This window comes from Periplaneta americana, chromosome 16 (assembly GCF_040183065.1).
Source record: "Periplaneta americana isolate PAMFEO1 chromosome 16, P.americana_PAMFEO1_priV1, whole genome shotgun sequence".
Classification (NCBI taxonomy): Eukaryota; Metazoa; Arthropoda; class Insecta; order Blattodea; family Blattidae; genus Periplaneta; species Periplaneta americana.
This window is the reverse complement of record NC_091132.1, coordinates 135,985,248-135,996,207: the sequence shown is the minus strand read 5'-3', so window position 1 is coordinate 135,996,207 and position 10,960 is coordinate 135,985,248. Positions and strand designations below refer to the sequence as shown.

Sequence of the window (10,960 nt, the reverse complement as noted above, 5' to 3'; positions counted from 1 at the left end):
GGAGAAATGTTATGTTGACTACTTAAGAGTTTTGTGCCCCTGTGTTTGAACTAACAGGTGCCAACACTGTATTAATAAGGAAGATTCATATTTGCACTGTTCTTACATTCTAGAATATGAAAGAATAGCATTAACGAGTTATTGAAAGTGTTGTAAGATGTTCTCTCATAGAAAGAAAATGGCTTTTCTAGTATGAAAACAAGTTCACATACACAAAGGTAGGCAAATGTTTTTAATAGGAGTATTTAGTCCACTGCTGTGGAGTGACAGCATGTCTGCCATAAAACATGGGCCTGGGTTCAAATCCTGGTTGGGGTTTTCCCTCAACCAACTGAAGCAGAATTGATATTAGAGGAGAAAAATTCGCTCTGGCACCGGGAATCGAATCCAGGTCCTTGGTTCTATGTACAAAGTGCTCTAACCACTGAGCTACACCGAAGTTCAATCCACAGCACCGGATCGAATCCCTCTCCTCCAATGTTTTTCCCTTTGTGGCCTGACTTCAAGTTCGACATGTATGTTGACTTTTTTTTTATATTAAGTCAACTGCCATTATACATGGAGCGCACTCAATTGAGTGACTTGGTGACCGGGATTCCACAGTAATTGCATTGTTGGGCGAAGAATCTTGGAGTCAGGCCACAAAGGGAAAAACACTGGAAGAGAGGGATTCGATCCTGTGCTGTGGATTGAACTTCGGTGTAGCTCAATGGTTAGAATGCTTGGTATGTAGAACCAAGGACGCCGGGTTCGATCCCCGGTGCCGGAGCGAATTTTTCTCCTCTAATATCAATTGTTACCATAACAGATATATTCTGTAGGACCAAAGATTTATCTTTACGTTGAAGCAGAATTGCTGGGTAACTTTCGGAGTTGGACCTCAGACTCTTTCACCATCATTAATTCACATATCATCATCATCATCATCATCATCATCATCATCCATACAATAGCCCGGAATAAGTTCACGTGTGATGTGCTGTACTTGTACAAAAGCACAGCTGTTCGGCTACCCAATCATTCACAGAATAGGAGTGGTAAGCACAATAAACTTCAGGCTGTAGTGCAAGCCTTCAGGTGTCTCCTCCACACAAGAGAAAAAAATAGCATTTTCTATAGATTAGAATCAAATTAAAATAATGATTTTAGTGACATATTTATTTACTACATACAGCTGGTTCTATATGGATTATTTTTCCTACGAAACTTAAATTTGCTGTAGATGAATACTTCAATGATAAGTGAGTATTGTTGCTGTCGCCATTTGAATAGGAAAAATTTCCAGGTAATATATTATAGGAGGAAAACATGTGATAAAGATCACGAAACAACCCAAGATCTTCACTAGATTACAATAATGACAGCGATCGAGACAAAACATATAACCTAAGATCAGAAAGTGAAAGCAGTTTGGAGAATTAATATATGGGACAAGAAAAAACCAGCTAATACTAAGTCCCCCATAATCGTTCAGATCTGCAACAACAGCACATTTTGAAAATTGTTCCCGCAAACTGTAGTGGACACATCTCCTTTGAAAGATGAAGTTTGGCTTTCTTCTGTGAACAGTGGCAATGCTGAAGTTATTTCTTCTCAACATGAAAGCTGTGTGCATAGAATGAACATTTCTTTCAAATACTGTACAATCAAATGTTAATGTTAGTGGAAAGGAAGTACATGCTAGGAAAATGAAATCACTTAAACAATGCATTCTGGTTCTGAAAAATGATACTAGAAAAAAAAACTTTTTTTCATGATACTGGGGACCTGGTACTCATGATAAAAGGTTTATTTATCACAAATCATGTCACCAGTAAATAAGTAAAAAGCATCAAACCAAGAAGGGAAAACGGTTTAAAAATAAAGGAATATTACCCACGATTACAGTTTTGACATCAATGGTCAGAGGATATCTGTATACAAACATCTGTTTTCTCAGCACAGTGGATAAACAATTTAAAAGTTCTTGCATTGTAAAGGTATGAAATTAAATTTAACACGTGATTTCTCCAGTCATAAAAATCCAGACTTTAGTGCTACATTATTGAAACCGCATAACAGACATTTAGACCACTTTATTCTTTTTAATAACAGTACTTTAGAAAAAAAAAACATATATACAATTGAATCAGGAATATGCAAAAGGGACCAAATTCATATTTTTTTTGCAAATTGAGTTTATACCCATTTCTGGCTCTCCATACACCCTTCTTGGATTTCAGCATTAAAAGGAACCAAGTTCTATAGAATGTACACATTTAAATTGTGTAGCAACATTTTTTGGACTGTTACACATCCAGATCCATACAAAAAGGTTTTGTATTGTTTTCTTAAAATTTATTTTTTTCGGATTTGGTCCCTTTTGCAAATTCCTGAGTCAATTAGTTATAGGGAAGACCAGGTAACTTGATACCCTAAGGGTGAAACCTAACCATTTTTCCCCCATTACTACAAATGCTAGTGGATTATGGTGATTTTCTAGTTTGAAGGTTGAATTTTCTTTTGCCAACTTCGTTTCGAATTTCGATACTGACAAATACTATAAATGGTAGTGATTTTGTAACTGGTATGTTGGCAGCTGAGGCAAATATCGACAATATTTGCCGGTACTGGAGTTCCATGAAATTAAAATTGTACTAGATTTCTCAGCCGGTTACTGGAAGATAGTGAAATTCGAACTTATTAATAATTAATTAATATTAGTATTAATATTAATACATAATAGTTATTTTATGTGTTGCGTTGTGGTTATAATTCAAGAATAGTCAGATAAGTACGAATAAATATAATATACTTGGGCGTGATAATGCACGTGGGTAATGGATAGAAATATTATTTCAAATTTTAATGAATTTCTTTCGTGTTTAGATTTTTATTACTATGTCAAAAAAATGAAATAGTGTTGCAGTGACTCCTCCAAGGAAGAAAATGTGTGGCATTCAGAGTACGCTTCAGAAATCTGTAGTTCACGTGTATAATGAGTTGAAGAAAGAAGATAATGAAGAAGGAATTATGCTAACGGAGACAGCAATTACAACCAGAATAGGAAAATTATTAGGAGTAAGTATTCTTAAGCATACATTTCAAAGTGGTATTCAGTTTTAGGAGTTTGCACTAATAATTTCATGATTGTGGTCAAACAAAACAAATTTTTAAGTTAGGCCTAGATGTTTAATCAAGTCAGTGATTTTCATATTGCCAAACTAAATACATTTAAGATACTGTAATACTGCAGTAGGTGATAGCTTAAATACATTTACAAATTAGACGAACAAATAATCAAACAGCACGAAAGTAAATTTCCAGTTTTCTCTTTTAGTATTAAATTAACCGTTCAGATCACAATTTACATGCCACATCGGCCGAAGGAAATACAAGTCATATTGTAATTATTAACTTGATATTGCAGCAAATATTACATGAATGTTGGCCTGTTATGGTGCTTAAAAATAATTCAGTTTTATATAATAACTATATAACATACTCTATAAAGCATAGGAACGTTGACGCTGGCTGAATAATTTATTCATGACTGGTCTAAGTAATATTAAATATGGTGTTTCTTCAGAAAAGCTACCCCACCCAAAGTACTTGTTAAGATATAACACTCGAGAGGACGAGGACGCACTACTGGGAAACTAACCATTTCTCTTCGTCATGGACCTCTCGCATGTTATATTGGTAATTAGTAACAAGTTTGAGGGAGGGACTACAACAATGCATTAGAATATACAGGTAAGTGTCAAAGGATTTTTGTGCTGAAAGTATTTGTGGCTGTGCACTAAAACCACGTGTTCATCACTATGTAAATATCACAGAAATCAATTAAACAAAATAAAATTATGCCTTCTTTGATGTAGCTTTTCTGGAGAATTACCTAAATATTAGCCTACTTAAACCTATCGTAGACCCAACCTGACATATTGATCATTTTCTATTCATATAGCTGCAAATGTTGGTATCATGCATGAATTTTATGATATAACAATTTTTAGAAGTGTTATGTTATTGTTTGTTATTACGGCTTGGCTTTACTACAGCCACGAATGTGAGAAATTCACAGAAGGGGACCCCACTTGTGACACCAGGAAAACATAGACTACGTAAACATCCAGTGACTGATGCTGATGATTTTACGAAAGATGCAATTGCGAGATTTATTTATGACAAGTTACATAAAGGTAGGGAAGTTACAGGAATTATTGTGTTGATTTATGCAATGTAATTCTGATATTAGTCATATGTATAAAAATATGGCATAATTTTCATTTACTGTTACAGGGGAAGTACTAACAGCAGCAAAAGTTCTGGAAAATATGAATGATGATTATGAAACATATTTATTTAGAGTATCCTTATCATCGGTGAAAAAAATTTTGAAAGAGATGAAATTTCTATGGAGCAAAGGGGATCCTTATACACATGTACGAGAAAGTGATGTTATTCGTTTTTAAGAGAATATATAAGAAATGTGGAGCGTGAGAACCCTAAACCCGTATTATTCTTGGATGAGACTTGGATTTTTATGAATGATAAATTTCAATGTATTGTGAGACATTGAGTGATTGAATTTTTTACTAACAAATAGGTTAACACTTATGTGGAATATGAAATTGCAATTAATATAGGCTACTAGTAATGAATTCAAGTGGGAACAACATGTTTTGCAATTAATAGTTTCATATTATAACTAGAGGTTAGTTATAAAATTCTTGAACGGTTTTCCTGTCTTTAAAATTTTTGTGTCTCTTAGAGTGTCAATGTGAATTGCTTGTCTCTCTCTGTTTTTTTTAAATAGGATCACCCACTTATTCATGAAATAAACCAGGTGAAGTTTCCAGTGACATGAATGGTGTTATTCATAGACCAACAAATGAGGGTGGAAGATTAGATGCCGGAACGAAAGGTGGATTTATACTCGGTAAGTTATATTGATTTATATTTTACATAAATTTGGCAAGAGTAATTTTTTAAATCAGGGTACAAAAATATAAAAATTGGTGACTAAATAAAAACGTGGGAAAGCCTTTCACCAAAGAGGATCTCATGTCATGTTATGTTATGTTATGTTTTATTTTCTTTATTTAAATGCTGTATAATTTTTATTGCAGGTGCTGATTTAATTTTTTCATGCAATTGAAAGAAAAGTCAGGACTACCATAGTGCTATGAATAGCCCTGTAGTTGAGAAGTGGGTGCAAACACAGTTGTTGACCTGAGAACATTAGGGCAATGCGTTATTGTCATGGATAGTGCTGCATATCATAGCAGACTTGTGAAAAATCAGCCAACAACAAAATGGAGGAAAGAACAGCTACTGGTGATTGCAACTGAATATAATAGATTTGTTGTACTAAATGATAAGAGTTGATTTTGTGAAATCACCTTTTGATATTATATTTCAATATTAATTTCCATACTTTGCAGTTATTATTATTATTATTATTATTATTATTATTATTATTATTATCATTACTACTACTACTACTACTACTACTATTGCAACCGTTTCTCTTATTTCTCATAATTAGGCATACTTATAGATGCTACTTTTTTCTTTCAGGTGAAATTGAATCTACATAAGAATCCTAAAACAACAGAGCCTTGCCAATTACTGTTCTGAAGCGGCCTTGTCTTATGTGTTGTGTCTATATACAATTAATTCTTTCAGTTTTTTTTTCCCCTTTAATCTAATGAAGTTGTTGGTTGATTGATACCAAGTGTTCAGCAGTTGATGTCATTTGTTATCTTGCACTCCAATATTTAACCAGATGATTGAAAGCTGTGTAAAGTTAAACAGTCAAGACAATGATCCATATCTTCATTGAGATTTCAGAAATGGCATGGGGAGATTCTGAAATATCAGTTCTTTGTAAATATTTGAGACAATCATGGCCTGTGATAATATGAGTACTGCCACTGTAGATTTTCATAGAAGTTCAGTTATTAAATTAGGTGTATTATTTTTTACTATGTATTGTACTATATTTTTGTTTCGCTTAATTGATGAATTATATATGCTGTAAATTCAATAGTAGACTGTAGGCCTATAGCTTAACTGATGAATTGTATGTGCTATAAATTAAATAGTAGGCTGTATACCACAAGTGATGAATTGTTTATGCTTGTAATGTGAAGTAATTTGCATGATATTTATTATCAATTTCTGTATATTTCAACTGATTGAATTGTTTATACTTTTAAATTGAATTAACTTGCTTGCTATGTATTATATTTTATAGCTTAACTGATGAATAATTGTTTAGGTTTGTCAATTTAATAATCTGAGTGCCATGTACTTCATATTTTTAGTGGAGCCACCAATGTAGCTTAGTCGGTAGACTCGTTGGCCTGAAAATTCAGAGCTGCACTCGAGGGTAGTTTGGATCCCCCATTTGGTCTGATTAGTTGGTTTCTTCTGAGAATTTTCCTCCATCGTGGAGCGGATGCCGGATGGCCTATTGCAATTTTTTCATTTGCTTTAGAATCATTCCGATTTCTGTTACCACATTGTCATGTTCTGATCTTGTTATTATTTTAACAGTGTGGTAAGATGCAGGTATAGATAACCTTACAGTAATTTTGCTACCTTTCAAAGTTCATGGATCCACAGAAGTACCAGTCGTCGATGTAATTAGACCATTTTGCTTAAAATATTAAAACACTGTAAAATATTGAGATTTCATGCTGTTACGTCCAATACTGCAGCAAGAATATCTGATTTTGAGTCTGATAGTATGACAGCCTTCTCAGATTTATGAAGTTGATACTGGAGATTTTGTAAGCTTAAAAGTGTATCTAAATTTTCACTATCAAAATTAGTCAGTGTTTGAAGTTAGTTAGTTAGTTAGTTAGTTAGTTAGTTAGTTAGTTAGTTAGTTAGTTAGTGGCGTTTAAAAAGGGAGCGTCAGCTACTATGGCTATTTGCACCCTTATCTAAAATCTTTCACTAAACACAAACACAATACAATAACCAGAAAGTTTAAAAAACTAAAAAGCATTGTCACGGTTAAAATGGGGCAAACAAGTGTTTGAATATAATTCCCTGTAAAAGGGAATATACTGGTATTGTACTACAACACCACTACATCTATGGCTTGGTAAACAGGATCCATCTATAAAAAATACTGTATGTAGTCACTCACTGACCAGATCATTTATCGTTTCTAATGATTTTTAAAATGTCTGGAGAAGTATCACATTTCTTAACATCATCTGTTAAAGTTAACTTATATACTATTCATTTTGAAATAACTTGGGATTGTGTTTTATTAGTAAAGTTTCCCTTGATTGAGCAAGTTTGAGTTCTCCAAGTAGAGTCAAAAAGTCTGTTGGGATTTTGGCTCAGTTTATTAATATTTGTGGACTGTGATTTTTTGTTCTAGACAACCATATTATCTGCAAATGATGAGATTATCATAAGACCTATTTCTTTAGTTAGACCATCGACATTAATATTGGAAAATGTATTCCTGAAAACAACAATGTGGGAAGCCCAGATGAATCTGTCTCTATTTACATATTTGTGACAATGAATCAAATAATCAAGTCACTGACCCAATGTAACACTTTATCATGGACACCCTAAGTTTGCAATTTCTTAAGTGATTTATATTTACAGAGCCATATGATCCTTGAAAATAAATTAAAATTGCTAAGGTGTTTTGTTTTCTGTTTAAAATATCTTTATTATCTTCACTAAAATTTAAAATCTGTCCATTTGTTGAATGTAATTTTCTAAAGTCAACTCAATAAGATGAAAGTTAGTTACTAGATTCCAGGAACCAATTCAATCTATGAAATCATCTCTTCCATAATTTTGGCTATCATACTGGTAAGTGGTATCTGTCGATAACTCGAAAAGATATTAGTTGAATAATTGCTTTTCAAAATTGATGTTATGATAGATTTTCTCCAGACAGATATTGTATTTTAGTTGAGATTACAAAATAAAAGTAGTGAGTTTGCTTGTTTGCCAACATATTTAAGAAAATCAGCATGTGTATTGTCTGGACTTGGAGATGTTTTGGGTCTTATGTTATTAAATGAATAGTAATATTCAGTTCTTGATTAAATATTGTTATATAAAGTAGATTGTAGATTTAATATTTCTTTCAGTTTTTCCTTAATAGTCTGACGTACACAGATAAAACTAACACCCACACCACCAACTAATCTAATAGAAATTAAAATATAATTAAATGTAGAAAAAGTAATTAAAATTATAAATACACGTAATAAACCATACCCCCTAATTTCAACAATATACTATTTTATTCCCTTTTACAGCTTGTAGATAATTATTAATTATAGTTATTACTTATTAGCATAATATTTATTGAACTTATTGGCTATTTCACTTCGTTTGAAAGATGTTATTGTGTACAAAAAGCATTTTTTTATGATCGTTTCATGCTGTATGTTGTGTATAAATCTATGATTTCTGGCCATCTGTTCTGTGTAATCCATCTTTTGTCTAGAATTAATAAAATACTCTTTTGGTAGTAATTATTTTATTAATTGAGTATTTAATTTTCACCAGCTCACATTTCTTGAATCATTTGTTTTTTCTTATTTAAATTTAGGACACAAGAGCCAAAAAGAGACTTCACAGTTATGTATCATACATTTTTTCAATGACAGACGTGGAGTTCCAGAAATAATAAGTGTAAGTGTAACATTATTAAGCAATTTACAAACAAATGAAATCTTTAAAAAGGTATCTAGAAGTGAAATTACTTATGGCTTTTAAGGACCAAAATTATTTTTGTAAGTTGATTTATTATTATTTCAGTTTTAGCCTAATTGTATTATCCATTTCCTTACTAATTTCAAAAGATAATCAGAAGTTCATTCGAATTCCAACCAAAAGTCAGTTGGTTATTAATTTATCTACCTTTAGGAAGTACAGTATATGTACGCTGGAATCTTTGAAGTGAAGTGACAATAATTTAATTGGTCTTGGAACAGATTTGATTCTTGAATATTATATACTATACTTTGTTGTATATTTACGTCTAGTAACCTATTAATGCTAATACTAATAATAATGTAAAGGAATAAAAGAATAGAACATAGCAATACATTTCTCATTATTATTGAAACTATTTAGAATAACCTTCCAACATTAAGGTAAAGTACGGTGAGTAAAGAAGTCATTCAGTACATAGGATCGTGATTTTACTACATGTGGTGATATCTGGTAACAGTTGGCAACACTGACAAGGCGGAAATATTTGCTGTTTGGGAACTGAACTTACGTGATCCTCACTATAGTAAAGGTAAGTTGTCAAAGTAAATTGCTGCTCAGTGGTTCTTTTAATATATATACATACATATATATATATATATATATATATATATATATATATACACACACACACACACATACATACATACATACATACATACATACATACTGGTAATGAAAATATATCCGAAAGGAGCCACCGACGTACCTCAGTTGGCTTAGGCACTTTCCTGCCGATCCGGAGTTGCGTTCGGGCGCGGGTTCGATTCCGGCTTGGGCTGATTACCTGGATAGTTTTTTTCCGAAGTTTTTCCCAATCATAAGGCAAATGTCAGGTAATCTATGGCGAATCCTCGGCCTCATCTCGCTATCACCAATCCCATCGACGCTAAATAACTTCGTAGTTCATATAACGTCGTTAAATAACCAAGTAAAAAAAAGTATCAGAAAGATAAGGAGATACGATATTCACGACAATATTCATTATTATTTTTGCATTGATTTTCTTTAAATTTGTTTATTTTAGATGGTGATATTGTAACCCTAATGTAATGAAATGATAGGAGAATAATTATTAAAGTCCACCACTGTGAAGTAACAGCATGTCTGACTGTGAAATTAGCGGGCACAGGTTCAAATCCTGGTTGGGACAAGTTACGTGGTTGAGGTTTCTTCTAGAGTTTTCCCTCAATTCATTAAGAGCAAATGCTGAGTTCTGGACCCTGAACTCATTTTGCTGGCACTGTCACCCTCATCTCACTCAAATGCTAGATAACTATAGCAGTTGATGAAGCGTCATAAAGTAACCAAAAGAAAAATCATCAAAATACCTGTGTATAGCATATAACAGTGAAGAGTTTATGTAATGATTCAGTCAATTCCATTGATAAATATAAAAAAAATAGAATTCATATTGTACGTCAATGATGAAGCACAGCATATTAAATTTAATAACAGATAAATCTTTGTTTTTTATACAATATGTTGTGTGAAAATACTGTAGATTCGAAAGTCTTTTACTTGTTTTCAGTAATACGTACAAGATAAGCATTTGTCTTTGTTCACAAGACAGTATTAATAAATGCTCATACATTTTAAGTGTTGTGACACTCAGAATGTAACTCAACATTGTAAAGAAATCTTCCTGATGTTTCCCCTAATATTCGTAATGCCTCATGAGAATTCAAACATGTCATCTGGAAGAAAATACTACCAGTACTTCCAGAGAGTTTTGAATATCAAAAGATGAGCTGTAAAATGTATTATTATGGTTGTGTAAAGAGCTGTGGAATCGGTACATTTTACCATTTTCTTCTTACTCAAAATTGCTCCTGACTTCGATTGCAGAACCCTAATTTACTAATGTCATATTTATAAAGACATTTGCAGCTTTTTGTGTGTGGCAATGGCGACCGAAAATATCTCACAAGCAAATGTTCTGATGGGGGCAGAGAAAAAAGTTAAATTTTTTCTTCCACCATGTTAATAATGTCAAAAGAAGTGCTCATACAAATTTTGGCCACTCGACCGCAATTACGAGGCCGTCCAGAAAGTGATTTTCTCTGGGGCTGTTTATAGAAAAATAGCACAATTGCATGGAAATGTTTATTGAAACAGATACAGCAATTGTTGCGCTATTTGTCAACATATCCCCCACTGGAATTGAGACATTTGTCATACCATAGGATCAATTTTTGTGTCATAGAAGTCA

The 10,960-nt window shown here is 32.7% G+C and overlaps 1 long non-coding RNA gene across 2 annotated transcripts; it reads left to right on the top strand.

The window, feature by feature from the left end:
• The first annotated feature begins 464 nt into the window (after positions 1-464).
• On the top strand, positions 465-8,151 carry LOC138691236 (uncharacterized). 2 transcript variants are annotated; one of them, XR_011329778.1, is made up of 5 exons: positions 465-4,181; positions 4,282-4,696; positions 4,799-4,921; positions 5,112-5,319; positions 5,563-8,151. It is a non-coding gene; the product is annotated as an uncharacterized lncRNA (long non-coding RNA). The 2 variants fall into 2 exon arrangements; XR_011329777.1 differs by having other exon boundaries at positions 4,282-4,921.
• Positions 8,152-10,960: the final 2,809 nt, after the last annotated feature.